This window comes from Furipterus horrens, unplaced genomic scaffold (assembly GCF_987537825.1).
Source record: "Furipterus horrens unplaced genomic scaffold, mFurHor1.1.pri manual_scaffold_2, whole genome shotgun sequence".
Classification (NCBI taxonomy): Eukaryota; Metazoa; Chordata; class Mammalia; order Chiroptera; family Furipteridae; genus Furipterus; species Furipterus horrens.
In genome coordinates this window covers 142,622,770-142,635,951 of record NW_028327172.1, presented here as the reverse complement: position 1 = coordinate 142,635,951, position 13,182 = coordinate 142,622,770, and positions in this window count along the sequence as shown.

The window sequence follows — 13,182 nt, the reverse complement described above, 5'->3', positions numbered from 1 at the left end:
TATATCTATGTCTGGCAACAAGGTAGCTAGGACACATATTCCTGTCCAATTGTTGGGCAAGGATGAAAATGCTAAATTTCCTCCACAAACAAACACCTGCCCTTTGCCTGGGCAGAGGGAGTTGCTATGGTTCACTATGCTACTACAGTTAGCAAATTCAACAAATCCAACATGAATATCAAAGCTATTATTTTGAGACTTACCTTGGAGGCAGAGGGAAGCAGGAAAATACATGGGCTGTACTCTAAAGGGCAAGCTGGGGCTACAATTTTGATGAGACTTATTAAAGGTGATGATATCCGCAGGAATGGCTAGAGGCGTAGGCGTGCCTAAAGTCATGCATAGCCAGCAGTCTGCAGCTAGTTGGGGGTTGGAGATGATAAGGGCTCTGTGGGTGGCCGTCAAGATGTCAGTGGTCTGGGTATCTAGATCTATACCCCGTGGTTTAGGTAACGCCAGAGGGTGGTAATTGATTTTTGGATACAGGCTTGTTATGAGGTGTTCTATTTGTTTTTGCACTTCAATTTCTCTTATTCTATCTTGAGGACCACCACCATCAGAAACATGTACAGGGGCCTTCTTATGCCAGCATACTGGCTTTCCAACAGTGCCTTGGCAAGAGGCCTGTAGATACTTAGTAGACCCAATTGGTGAAGGGTTGGACCCCCAGTCTCCTTGGTCAATAGCATTTTGCACTTTCTGTAGTATGGCAGTAAAATAAATGACATTAGAGGAGGTACATTCCTGTACTGACTCATAACAGGTAGAATGCTTCTGATTATAGATGGTGGTGCATTCCCTGGGACATGCTCCTGGTTTGTCATTGGTAGTGGGTATGACAGGAGGCTTATTTACACAATACCACCTCTGTTCAGAGACCCCTGCAAAGGTCATGTCATATATGAGATAGGCCTTTTTTGTGCCACAATCTACAATTTTGGTATAGTGACTGGGTGTGGCGTAATTGGTGGCAATACCTCCCCAACAGCTGCAGGGGGGCCCGAATAATGCAAGGTAGGGTTCTCCATGTTGTGGCCCCCCAAGGCCACCTTCTATGTCCGGGCAAAAATGCAGTAGTACCCCGAGCAGCAGGATTACGTTCTTCTTGAACATGTCCTGAAATAGAAAATAAGGAAATTTTCCTCAGGGCAAATCCTTGTCCCTGGGTTTAGTTATGCAGTTATTTATTGTGTCAGGCTTGTTATTTATTTGTTTAACCAGACGTTCCGGTAGCCATCTGGCGGACTTCATTTCTTTAGAGTAGATGCACACTGATCCTCGGCCCCAGATAAGTACTGGGTCTGGGCCATGCCAGGAATTAGTTAGTGGGTCTTTCCACAAGACCGAAGCAAATTGCTTTTCAGTTTCGGTTTGCCAAAAGCGAGTGGCTGCAGACTGGCCACTGGCATCTAAATTTAAAAAATTGAGTATAAAGAGGGCATGGGAAAGGATGTTTCTTGGTGACCCCCTCGTGGGATACCATTCCCCCTTTTTTATTTTATTTAAAGTAATTTTAAGAGTTTGATTTGCCCTTTCTACTATTCCTTGCCCTTGTGGATTATAAGGGATACCTGTAATGTGTTGGATGTTGAGACGTTTGCAAAACTGAGAGAAATTAGAGCTAATGTATCCTGGCCCATTATCGGTTTTTAGTTGTTGGGGACATCCTAATACTGCAAAGGTGGCCAGCATATGGCTAATGACATGTTTGGTGGCTTCGCCCGTTTGAAGGGAAGCAAAAATGAATCCACTATAGGTATCTATAGTAACATGTATGTATTTAAGATTGCCAAAGTCAGAAAAATGGGTAACATCCATTTGCCATAGAGCGTTAGGAATTAGCCCTCTAGGATTTACTCCTAGATGAGGGGTTGGTAAATGGATAGCACATGATGGGCAATTCTTTACTATTTGCCTAGCTTGTTCTTTTGTGATGTGATGCATAAGACATAATGTTTTTGCATTAAGGTGATGTAGTTGATGGCTATTTTGTGCAGCAGCGAGTTTGTCCTGAATGCTGTTATTGGCCACAAATAATTGAGAGACCTGGGGAGTTCGGGTGGCAAGATCAGCTTTTTGGTTTCCTTCAGCTAGGGTCGCTCGAGCCAATGTTTGCCAATCACTTGGAGTGAGCCACTGATCTGTGACCGATTCTAAAATGGCCATAGTGTAAGGAGCCGTGGCTCCGTATTGAGCTACTGCAGTTTTTAATTCCTTTATGACTTTGAAATCAAATCCAGTGTGGTGTCGCCAGGCCTGTCCCTGGGCATCTACTGTTTCCGACACTGGAAATGCCTCTATTTCTTCCAAGCCTGGTATTAGTCCTGACTGAAGGGGAAGTTTGGGGGCCGCTCCTCTGACTGGGGGCCTCTGGCTTTGGGGGCCCTCTACAGAGGGTTCAAGTTCTTTTCTTTGCTTTCCTATTTTTAGCCCCTCTAATTGTCTTATTAATTCCTGATGCTCCTTTTCTAATTGTATTTGTTCTTTTAAATATTCAATTTTATTCCTCAGTTCTTCTTGAGGATTAATAACAGGGTATGCAGAAGGGGGAGCGGAGGGTGAGATATAGGGCAGTGGCCTTGTTTTCAGAGGCGGCTGTTCAGGGTTATGGTATTTGGCTGCCTCTTCTGCCAAGCGATCCCAATTAACCTCTCCCTCGTCAGAATGATTTGCAGTATATTCTGATAGGTCTGGATATGACTTCTTTTTTGATTTCACTGACACTTCTTTAGGTGCCGCAGCTCCTCCTTCTGTAATCTGAAACTCTGACAGCTTACACTTCGGACTGTCCTGTTTTTCTTTCGGTTTAACTACTTCGTCCTCACTGTCATTTTCAAGAGATATTAAATTATCCTCCTCTCGGCTGTCATTTCCTTTATTTTTTCTACTTTCCTACTTATGATTTGTCTTTAAGATATTTTGACCCTTTTTTACTACATTAGCTACTACCAGATCACTATGTCTTTGAGATAAGAGTTCATCTATTAGATTCCAATAAGAGAAGGCGGTTACAGGAACCTTCTCCGGACCAAACGTATCATAAACGTCTTTTAAGGCATCTCCTACTCTTTTCCTCCGTTGTGGATCAATGTTCCCTTCAGTGGGAAACCAGGGACATAAGTCTTTGATATAATCAAAATATTTCAGCAACTGTTTTACTTTAACCTTTACTCCTCGTGCCTTTAATGCCTGTCTGAGCTGTTCAACAAAAAGCTCATGTCGGCTCATTTCTTGCCCCATGATCGCCGTTCACTTACCGAGGTGAGGTCAGCGCGGCAGGTTCCCGCGTAGCCTTTTCCTCTTCTCTACTTGGCCGGCTCCTCGAACGGCGTCCTTCACTGAGTCCCCCGTTCTCGGGCCCCACGTTGGGCGCCACTTGACCCGTCCCGCAGGTCGAGCAACGAGGACCCTAGAGGGGGAGTGAGGATGAGAAAGGGGCAAGAGGCACAAAGAATGGAGACAAGACAGTGCTCTGATCAAGTCTCGTTTATTCTTAGTAAAAACAGCATTCTTATAGCTCAGGAGAGGAGGAATTTTTCACTAAGGAGGAGCGCAGCTGCAGCTGGGGCGTTATCTAACAGATAAGAGTTAAGATGAAGGACAGCAACTCCCAAGAAGAGAAAGAGGGAAGTTGCCCTTAATTAGGAGCAGACAACTATTATGGGATAATGAGGCCATGCCAAGCAGAACTTTAGGATGCCGGTCAGCAAGACTTTAGCCGAGGAACTTTTTAGTTCCCCACAGAGAATATTGAGCATGGAGGTGATAGACTAACCAAAGTATCCTTGATATCCTGTAAGACACACAATAATACCCTGCCAGGTTGAAATTAAGAATCAGTTTACAAATAAGTGGTTGAAAGGTTACGCATCTTAATCACTATCCTCGCCTCAAGAGCAGAGATCTAGTGAGACAGACAAATGAGTATCACTTTCAGGAATTTCTTAAAATTGAAATGAAATTGACAGATATGGTTCCAGAAGAAGCTCAATTTGTCAATTTAGTGCTTCTGCAGAACTTCACCACTTTTACTGAGGGAAGGGTTGTCACCCACTCCCACTTCATTTCCTGTAATGCTGATTCATTGGTTTTATTTTTGGGTCTCATAATTTAAAGACTGAAATTGTGTGCAAAAATATGTATTCCCTTATGATTTCCATTGCCTCTCTGAGCTTTATGCAATGATATATAAATAAACCATTTATTGCTTATACATTTTTAAAAATCTATATTGTCCTTGGTAACAGTCCTTCATTAGTGAAGACAAGACCATAGTTTCTACATTAATTTTCTTCTATCTCAATGAATCGATGCTGTTCCACTCCCTGTTACTATTATTTATGACCTTCCTAAGTGTTGACCCTTGAAAATTAAAACCATAGAAATATTATTTGCTGGAAAGCACTGATTCCCACAGTAAAAATTTAAAGTTCCCTGACTTAGAAAGTTGTTGCGCATTTTAATTTTGTTACTCTCTCCGCATGAATAGTGGTTTCTGCAGCCTGTCTGGTTTTAAAATGTGGCTATTCCTCCCACAGAACTGCTTGCTTTATAATATAAACAAATGTTATTGTTACAGTAGATAGCTAGTTAGTCACTAACAAAGGAAGGAAGCAAATGAAATCAGACATTAAGGCTGATTAACTAGGAAGGGGCAGCTTCACAGACACCCCAGAGGACAGCCACATCCTCTGCCAAAGGGACATTAATCCCAGATAGGAGGAAGGACTGGCTTTCCAATCACCCAGGGGAAAACCAATCAATTCACCCAGATTACCAGGGGTGGAGGAATAAATAGTGAGAGGAAAATTCCTCTGCTGAGATGAGCAGTGGGAGCAAAAATGGCAACCATAAAGGGGAGGAATCTAGCCTGGGAGAAATCTAGGGCAAAGACTGCATAGGATAAAGGAAGAAAACCCCAGGAGATCCAAGAAAGAGATTGGATAGTTTGAAAGAAAGTCTGCTCTCTCCCAAGCCCAAGAAAATATAATCAAAGCCTAACAAAGGCCCATCTCAGTAGGACCCTTTGCTCTCTCTCTCTCTCTTCAGTGGCTGCCTGCTCTCTATATCCCCAAGGGCATATTATTTCTTTTCACCCCAATAAATTTTGCCACTAGACTTAAAGTTCTTCTACGCATGAGTCTCTGAAATTATTTTCTCACATCTTTGCAAGAGCCCATTTTCTCAGGCAGCATTATCACATAATTGGGACAAAGGAATAGAAACATTGTTGGCACGTGGTAAATTGGACGGTACTTGGTGAAGCACATCCTCAATGTCATTTGGCCATGGTTTATTTGCATTTAATTCATGCTTATTGCTAAGATTTGAGTGGAAGAGAGAAATATGTATAAAAATCTCATAATCTTTCACAAATTTACTAATATATTTTGAAATATGTGATTCATTTTTCAAACTTAAGTTTATGAAACAATCTAGACTTCCCATTCAGTTCTTTCAAATGTTTAAAGCTGTGTAACATATAGGATCTAATGGATCTAAGGCTATGGCTAAATTAAAGAATTTACTCCATATATTTAACATGATGCTGTCCATAACAAAAACCTAGGCATAAAATTAAATAAAGAGAATATAGCATTAGGACTACATTAAAACTATGATGATTTTAAAAAATACAATTAATGAAGGAAAAAATTTAGACTCGCTCTCTCTCTCTCCATCCCTACTCTCTGTCTTTGTCCCTGACCTCTTCTCTGTATGTTTGTTCCTCCTCCTTGTTCTGATAGAAGTCTAGCTCTGAAAGTGGTAGTTCTACTTTACTCCCACACCCTAAGTACACTGGACCTGAAAGCCAGTTAAGGGTCCTTGCTCTATAATGCAGCTTCCAGACCCCTTACACTATTTCTCCCTCTTACTTCTCAAACTTTGAATCATATCCCATATCATAAGATTTTATCACCTACCACTTCTCGGTGTTGATGGTAGTATGAACTTCTTTATTTCCCTAGTTTTAGCTCTTCTACTTATAGTAATTCTTTTCAATATTATTTTATGGTTTTAATATAGGAAGAGATGATTCTTCCAATCCCTCAGTCTCCAATTCTACAAACTCCACTTCTGCAATAATCTTATAGCCCAACCAAGCTCAGTCTCCCATGCTCATCCTCTAGACCTTCACATGACTGCTATCTAGAACCACTCCAGAATCGGAATTCATCCTATGACCACAACTTTCTATCACTACAGCTCCCTCCTCCTATATTATTCCAGCCCCAACAATCCTTTGTAACCATTGAGGAAACCAACTCAATGAAGATACAACCTCTTATTTTCTTTAAGCAAACTAGTGTTTTTTCTTCCTTTTCACATTGTTTATTAAGTACCCTGGTCTTAAAAACACTCTGCTACATATGCCCATGGTTCTCTTACATCAAGACACATTAGTCTTTCAAGTTTGTCCTCCTTTTTCAGGAGTGTTTTGGTTTTGGGGTCCTGTCAGATCTCATGTGAATTTTAGATAGATTTTCAATTTCTGCAAAAATTACCACCAGGATTTTGAAAGGTATTGTATTAAACTTGTAGATAGCTTTGGGCAGTATTGTCATCTTAGCAATATGAAGTCTTTGGATTAATGAAAATAATGTCTTTTATTTGCATCTTTCTTAATTTTTCAGCAATACTTTATATTTTTAAATATACTAGTCTTTTGCCTTTTAGGATAAATTTATTCCTAAGTATGTTATGTATTTTGTTTAATTTTTATTAAATTTATTGGGGTAATATTAGATAAACATTATATAAATTTCAGGAGTACAACTTTATAATATGTCATCTGTTTACTTTTTTTTAAGTACATTTTATTGATTATATTGTTACAATATTTCCAATTTTTTTTCCTTTGCTCCCCTCCGCCCAGCACGCCCCCTCCCCCAGCAATCCCTCCCAAGTCCATGCTCATGGGTCATACATACAGGCTCTCCTGCTCTACCTTTCATATATTCTTCTTCTTTAAAAAAAGAAAATTAATTAATTAATTAGTTATTTTAATAATAAAAAATAACAATCCCTCCCTCTCAGACTTAAGAACATTTATAATCTTATAAAGGACAATGGGAAAAAGGTCTCGAGCTCCTCTAGCTGCTTCAAGCTGGACATGGTCATTGTCCTACCTATCCTTAAGTCCAGACATCCCTAATAAGAGTGGGGTGTGGAGGGGAGGATGGCCTTCCCACATGGGAAAGGGTCGTGCAGACTCCAGGTCAGTAGGCTGTCCCCAGAAAATGGCGTGCTTGATTTAACAGGCTGGCATCCTTGTTGTATTCTGGGGGGCAACAGATCTGGCAACAGGGTTAAAAGACATCATTCAATCCATAACCACTAGATGACAAAAGGCAAGGATTAATTTTTCAATGTCCCACATTAGGGAAAAGAAGGGCTTCTTTGGAGGAAGGTATGCCAGGCACATCTCACCTGTCCAAAACCCTTTGCCCATTATACTTAGTTTGGGCTGAGGGAAATATTTTAGGCTTTCCCCTCTCAGACCTCTGGGCTCTTTCTGTCCAACCCATTAGGATAGAAAAGAGAAACCAGTTTTAAAATGAAGCCCACAGACCACCCCATACTTCACCAACCCAACCACTTAGTTTAGCCAAACCATTGAGTCTCAGGAAGGAGCGATGCAGACAGGATTAAGTGAGGCCTATACATACAGACAATCACTCAGGTAATGAGATCATAGGCTTATGCCCTTTGAAAACAGAAAATAGATGTTAATTTATGCAACATAATCCATAAACAAGTCTCTAAATCTGTAAGACTGTCTTATTGGAAAGACATACAGTTGCAAAGCATTTGACATTCTTCTTGCCTGTAAATTAAACATCTTTGATGATACCACAGACATAGTTTAACTTTCAAATGAAAACAAATTTTAAATGAAAAGAAACTTTAAAGACAGTTAGCTGCACTACTTTATAGTCTACCACTGAGCATTGTGATTTTCCTTGAATCACGATTTTTCTCCCTAAGATTACCCTCCTTGTCATTAAAGGGACTGCATTACGTCCATTTTTAATTTATCCTGTTCATTTTCATAAACACAACAAGAGCAGCAAATGATCACTTATGATCTTTAGTTCTGCTTTGCTGGAACTTACGCAAGGATCATTTAGGGTGACCTTCAGTCTGTCCTTCAGGGCACAGAAGCTGAGCCACATACTTGGCATTCAGCCTTTCCTGTCTTTTCCAAGTCCTTCTGGTTTTCCATTGTGTCTTAAGGTCCCTTCTAGCCATCTTTCAGAAAAACAACCTTTATTCCTTCCCTGGAAAGATTGCTGTGGATCACACAACCAACCAAGGTAGCAAGCCTTTTATCTCATGGGCTTTTATTACCTTCAAAAGTCAGTCCCAGTTCCTAAGGGCTTTTTGGTAACAACCAGAGCCCAAGCATGTCTCATTTAGGCATGACATTCCAGTCAAAATCTTGGTAAAAAAAAAAAAAAAAAAAAAAAAAAAACTCTATTAACAACTGGTCTTATTAGTTTTATGCAAAGAAACTTATATCATTACTTACTTCTTTAGAATGCCAAACTCTGGAGGGATCATATAGGGAGAAAAATATACAGTTTGAAGGAAAATCCTTGTCCTTCTAATATTCACTGAACTTGCATTTCCATTCTCTATATTTTCATTTTTTCCCCCACTAAATATTTTTTTTGTTTGTTTTTCCATTACAGTTGTCCCACTTTTTTCCTGTTTTGCTTCCCCGCACCCTGGCCCCCCCTTCTCCCACATTCAGTCCCCACCCCATTGTCCATGTCCGTGGGTCATTTATACATGTTCTTTGATTAGATTCTTCCCCTTCTTGCCCCCTTCTCTCCCTTCCACCTCCCCCCTTGTTACTGTTAGTTTATTCCTTATTTAAATACCTCTGGTTCAATTTTGCTCATTAGTTTGTGTTGTTCATTAGTTTCCTGTAATAGGTGATAGCATAAGGTATTTTTCTTTCCTTGCCTGGCTTATTTCGCTAAGCATAATTCTCTCTAGTTCCATCCATGTTGTTGCAAATGGTAGAAGTTCCTTCTTTCTTTCTACTACCTAGTACTCCATTGTGTAAATGTACCACCGTTTTTTGATCCACTCATCTACAGATGGGCACTTAGGTTGTTTTCAGCACTTGGCTATTGTAAATAGTGCTGCTATGAACATAGGGGTGCATAGGTTCTTTTGAATTCGGGTTTCAGGATTTTTCGGATATAATCCTAGCAATGGAATTGCTGGTTCAAAAGGCAGTTCCATTTTTAGTTTTTTGAGGAAATTTCATACTGTTTTCCATAGTGGTTGCACCAGTCTGTATTCCCACCAGCAATGCACCAGGGTTCCCATTTCTCCACATCCCCACCAGCACAAGTTGTTTGTTGATTTGTTGATGATGGCCATTCTGACTGGTGTGAGATGGTATCTCATTGTGGTTTTTATTTCCATCTCTCTGATGGCTACTGATGTTGAGCATTCTTTCATGTGTCTATGGACCCTCCATATCCCCACTTTGGAGAAGTGTTTGTTCAGGTCCTTTGCCCATTTTTTAATTGGTTTGTCTGTCTTCTTGGTGTTGAGTCATATAAGTTCTTTATGTATTTTGGAGGTCAGTCCCTTGTCTGAGATATCATTGGCAAATATATTTTCCCATATGGTTGGTTCCCTTTTCATCTTGCTGATGTTTTTTATACTGAGCAGAAACTCTTTAGTTTGATGTAGTCCCATTTGTTTATTCTTCCCTTTATTTCCCTTGCCTTAGGAGATATATCAGTGAAAATGTTGCTACGCGGGATATCTGGAATTTTTCTGCCTATTTTTTCCTCTAGCACTTTTATGGTTCCACGGCTTACATTTAAGTCTTTGATCCATCTTGAGTTTATTCTAGTGTATGGTGTAAGTTGGTGGTCTAGTTTCACTTTTTTGCATGTCCCTGTCCAGTTCTCCCAACACGATTTGTTGAAGAGTCTCTTTTCACTCCATTTGATGTTCCTCCCCCCTTTGTCAAATATTAGTTGACCATATAGACCTGGGTTTATTTCTGGGCTCTCTATTCTGTTCCATTGATCTATATGTCTGTTCTTATGCTTCTATATGTCTGTTCTTATGCTGTTCGCTTTTGTGTGTTTACCACCTGGTCTAGTCTCCTTCTGTCAGCACGTATTTTACCCCTTTTACCTTCTTGTCTTTTATCTAACCCCTTCCTCTCTGATAGTATGTTACAATATTTATTTTGATGGTATGGTAAATGAAATTGTTTTCTTAATTTCCTTTTTGGAAACAACTAACTAACAACTGACTTTTGTTAGTTAATTTTGTTTTCTGAAACTTCACTGAATTTGTTTATTAGTTTTAACAGTTTATTTCTGAAATATTTCAACATTTCTATGTAAAAGATCATGCTATCTGTTAACAGAGAAAATTTTACTTCCTCCTTTTTAACTTGGATTTCTTTTATTTCTTTATTTAAATAATTATTATTTTTCCTAATTGCTCTGATCAGAACTTTCTCTACTAGGTTAAATAGATGTGGCAAAAGTGGAGATCCTTGCCTTGTTCCTGAACTTATAGGGGGAAAAACAAAATCTTTTACTATGGAACAAAACATTAGCAATGGGTTTTTTATATATGGCCTTTATTATATTGAGGAAGTTTTCTTTCTATTTTTGGTTTATTGAGTGTTCTTTAAAACCATGAAATGGTGTTGAAATTTTTAAAATGTGTTTGCTTCAAAAATTGAGGTGACCATGTAATTTTATGACTTTTATTAATATGATGTATTATAATGATTGATTTTCATATGTCAAAACATATTTGTACTTCAAGAATAAATACCACTTGGCCATGGTGAATTCTGTTCTGGAATCTTGTTGAAAATTTTAGTAACAGTATTCATGAGTAGTTTTGGTGAGTAAGTTTCTTGTAGAGACTTTGCTTTTGGTATCATGGCTATGCTGCCCTCATGGAATCAGTAAAAAGTGCTCCCTCCTCTTTAATTTTGTGGAAGAGTGTGAGAAGGATTTGTGTAAATTCTTTTGTAAATGTTTGCTGAATTAATCAGTGAAGTCATATGGTTCAAGTCATTGCTGTTGTTGTTGGGAACTTTTTATTACTGACTCAATCTTATAACTTGTTATAGGACTATTTGGATTTTCTACTTATTTTTGAGTAAATTTTGTTACATTGTATGTTTCTAGAAATTTTCCCATTTCATCTAGGTTTCGTTCCTTCTAATAATTTGTATTTAGTTTACTTTTCTTTTTAAAATTCTTTATGATGTAAAGTTAGGGTACTGATTTGAGATACTTTCTCTTTATTAATGTATGCATTTACAGTTTTGAATTTCACTCTTAGAACTGCTTTTGCTGCCTTCCAGAAATGTTTATATGTTGTGTTTTATTTTATCTGTCTCAAGATGTCACCTAATTTCTCTGGTGATTTCTTCTTTAATTCATTGCTTGTGTTGTTTACTTTCCACTTATTTATGAATCTTTCAGTTTCCTTCCTTTACTGATTTCTAGTTTCATTTTATTTTTCATCTGGAAAGATACTTTGTATAATATTAGTTTTTAACTTTATTAAGACTTTTTGTGGCCTACTTGATGGTCTCTCCTGGAGAATGTTTCTTGTGCACTTGAGAAAAATGAATACTCTCCTGTTGGTGTGTGGAATGTTTTGTAAATGTCAGTTAGGTCCAACTAGCTTATTGTATTGCCCAAGTTTTCTGTCTCTTTATTGATCTTCTGTTTTTTTTTTTAATCCATTATTGAAAGTGGGGTATTGAAGTCTCCTACTATTATTTCAAAACTGTGGGTTTCTGCATTCATTCTGTTCATGTTTTCTTCATATATTTTGGCGGCTCTGTTTTATTGGTGCACATAATTGTTCTATCTTCTTGATGAATTGACTTTCTTGTCAATATATAATGCCCTTTCTCTCATAAAAATTTTTGACTTAAAGTCCATTTTTTCTGATGATAGTCTGATTACGCCAGCTCTTTTCTGATTACTCTTTGCATAAAATAATTTTTTCCATACTTTCACTTCATTCAAACTAACTGCATCTTGAGCTGTAAAGTGAATATTTTGTAGGTAGCATATAGTTTGATCACTTTTAAAAATACTTTCTGTCAATTTCTGTCTTTTGGTTCATTAGCTTAATTTATTTATATTTAACATAAATACTGCTAAGAAAAGATTTTGCTATTTTGCTATGTTTCCTTTTTTTTTTTAAGTATATTTTATTGGTTATGTTGTTACAGTTGTCCCAATTTCTTTTCCCTTTGTTCTCCTCTTCCCAGTACCCTCCTTCCCTCCAGCAATCCCACCCCTCTTAGTTCATGTCTATGGATCATGCATATAAGTTCTTTGGCTTCACTATTTCTTATATTATTCTTAGCTTTCCCCTATTTTTTTACCTACCAATTATATTTCTTAGTCCCTGCACCATTTCCCTATTTCTCCCTCTTCCCCCTCCCAACTAATAACACTCAAAATAATTCCCATACCTATGATTCTGTTCCTGTTCTGGTTGTTTGCTTAGTTTATTTTTGTTTTTATTTTTTAGATTCAGTTGTTGATAGTTGTGAGTTTGTTGTCATTTTAATGTTCATAATGTTGATCTTCTTTTTCTTAAATAAGTCCCTTTAACATTTCATATAATAATGGCTTGGTGATGATGAACTCCTTTAGCTTTATCTTGTCTGGAAAGCATTTTATCTGCCCTTCCATTCTAAATGATAGCTTTGCTGGATAGAGTAATCTTAGTTGTAGGTCCTTGCTTTTCATCACATTGAATACTGCTTGCCAGTCCTTTCTTGCCTGTAAAGTGTCTTTTGAGAAATCAGCTGATAGTCTTATAGAAAACCCTTTGTAGGTAACTCCCTGCTTTTCTCTTGCTACTTTTAAGATTCCCTTTTTATCTTGAACCTTTGGCATTTTAATCATGATGTGTCTTGGTGTGGTCCTCTTTGGGTCTAGCTTGTTTGGGACTTTCTCTGCTTCCTGGACTTGTATGTCTATTCTTCACCAAATTTGGAAAGATTTTCCTTTATTATTTTTTCACATAAGCTTTCCATTTCTTGCTCTTCCTCTTCTCCTTCTGTCACCCCTATTATCTGGATGTTGACATGTTTAAAGTTGTTCCAGAGGTTCCCAAGCCTCTCCTCATTTTTTTCAATTCTTGTTT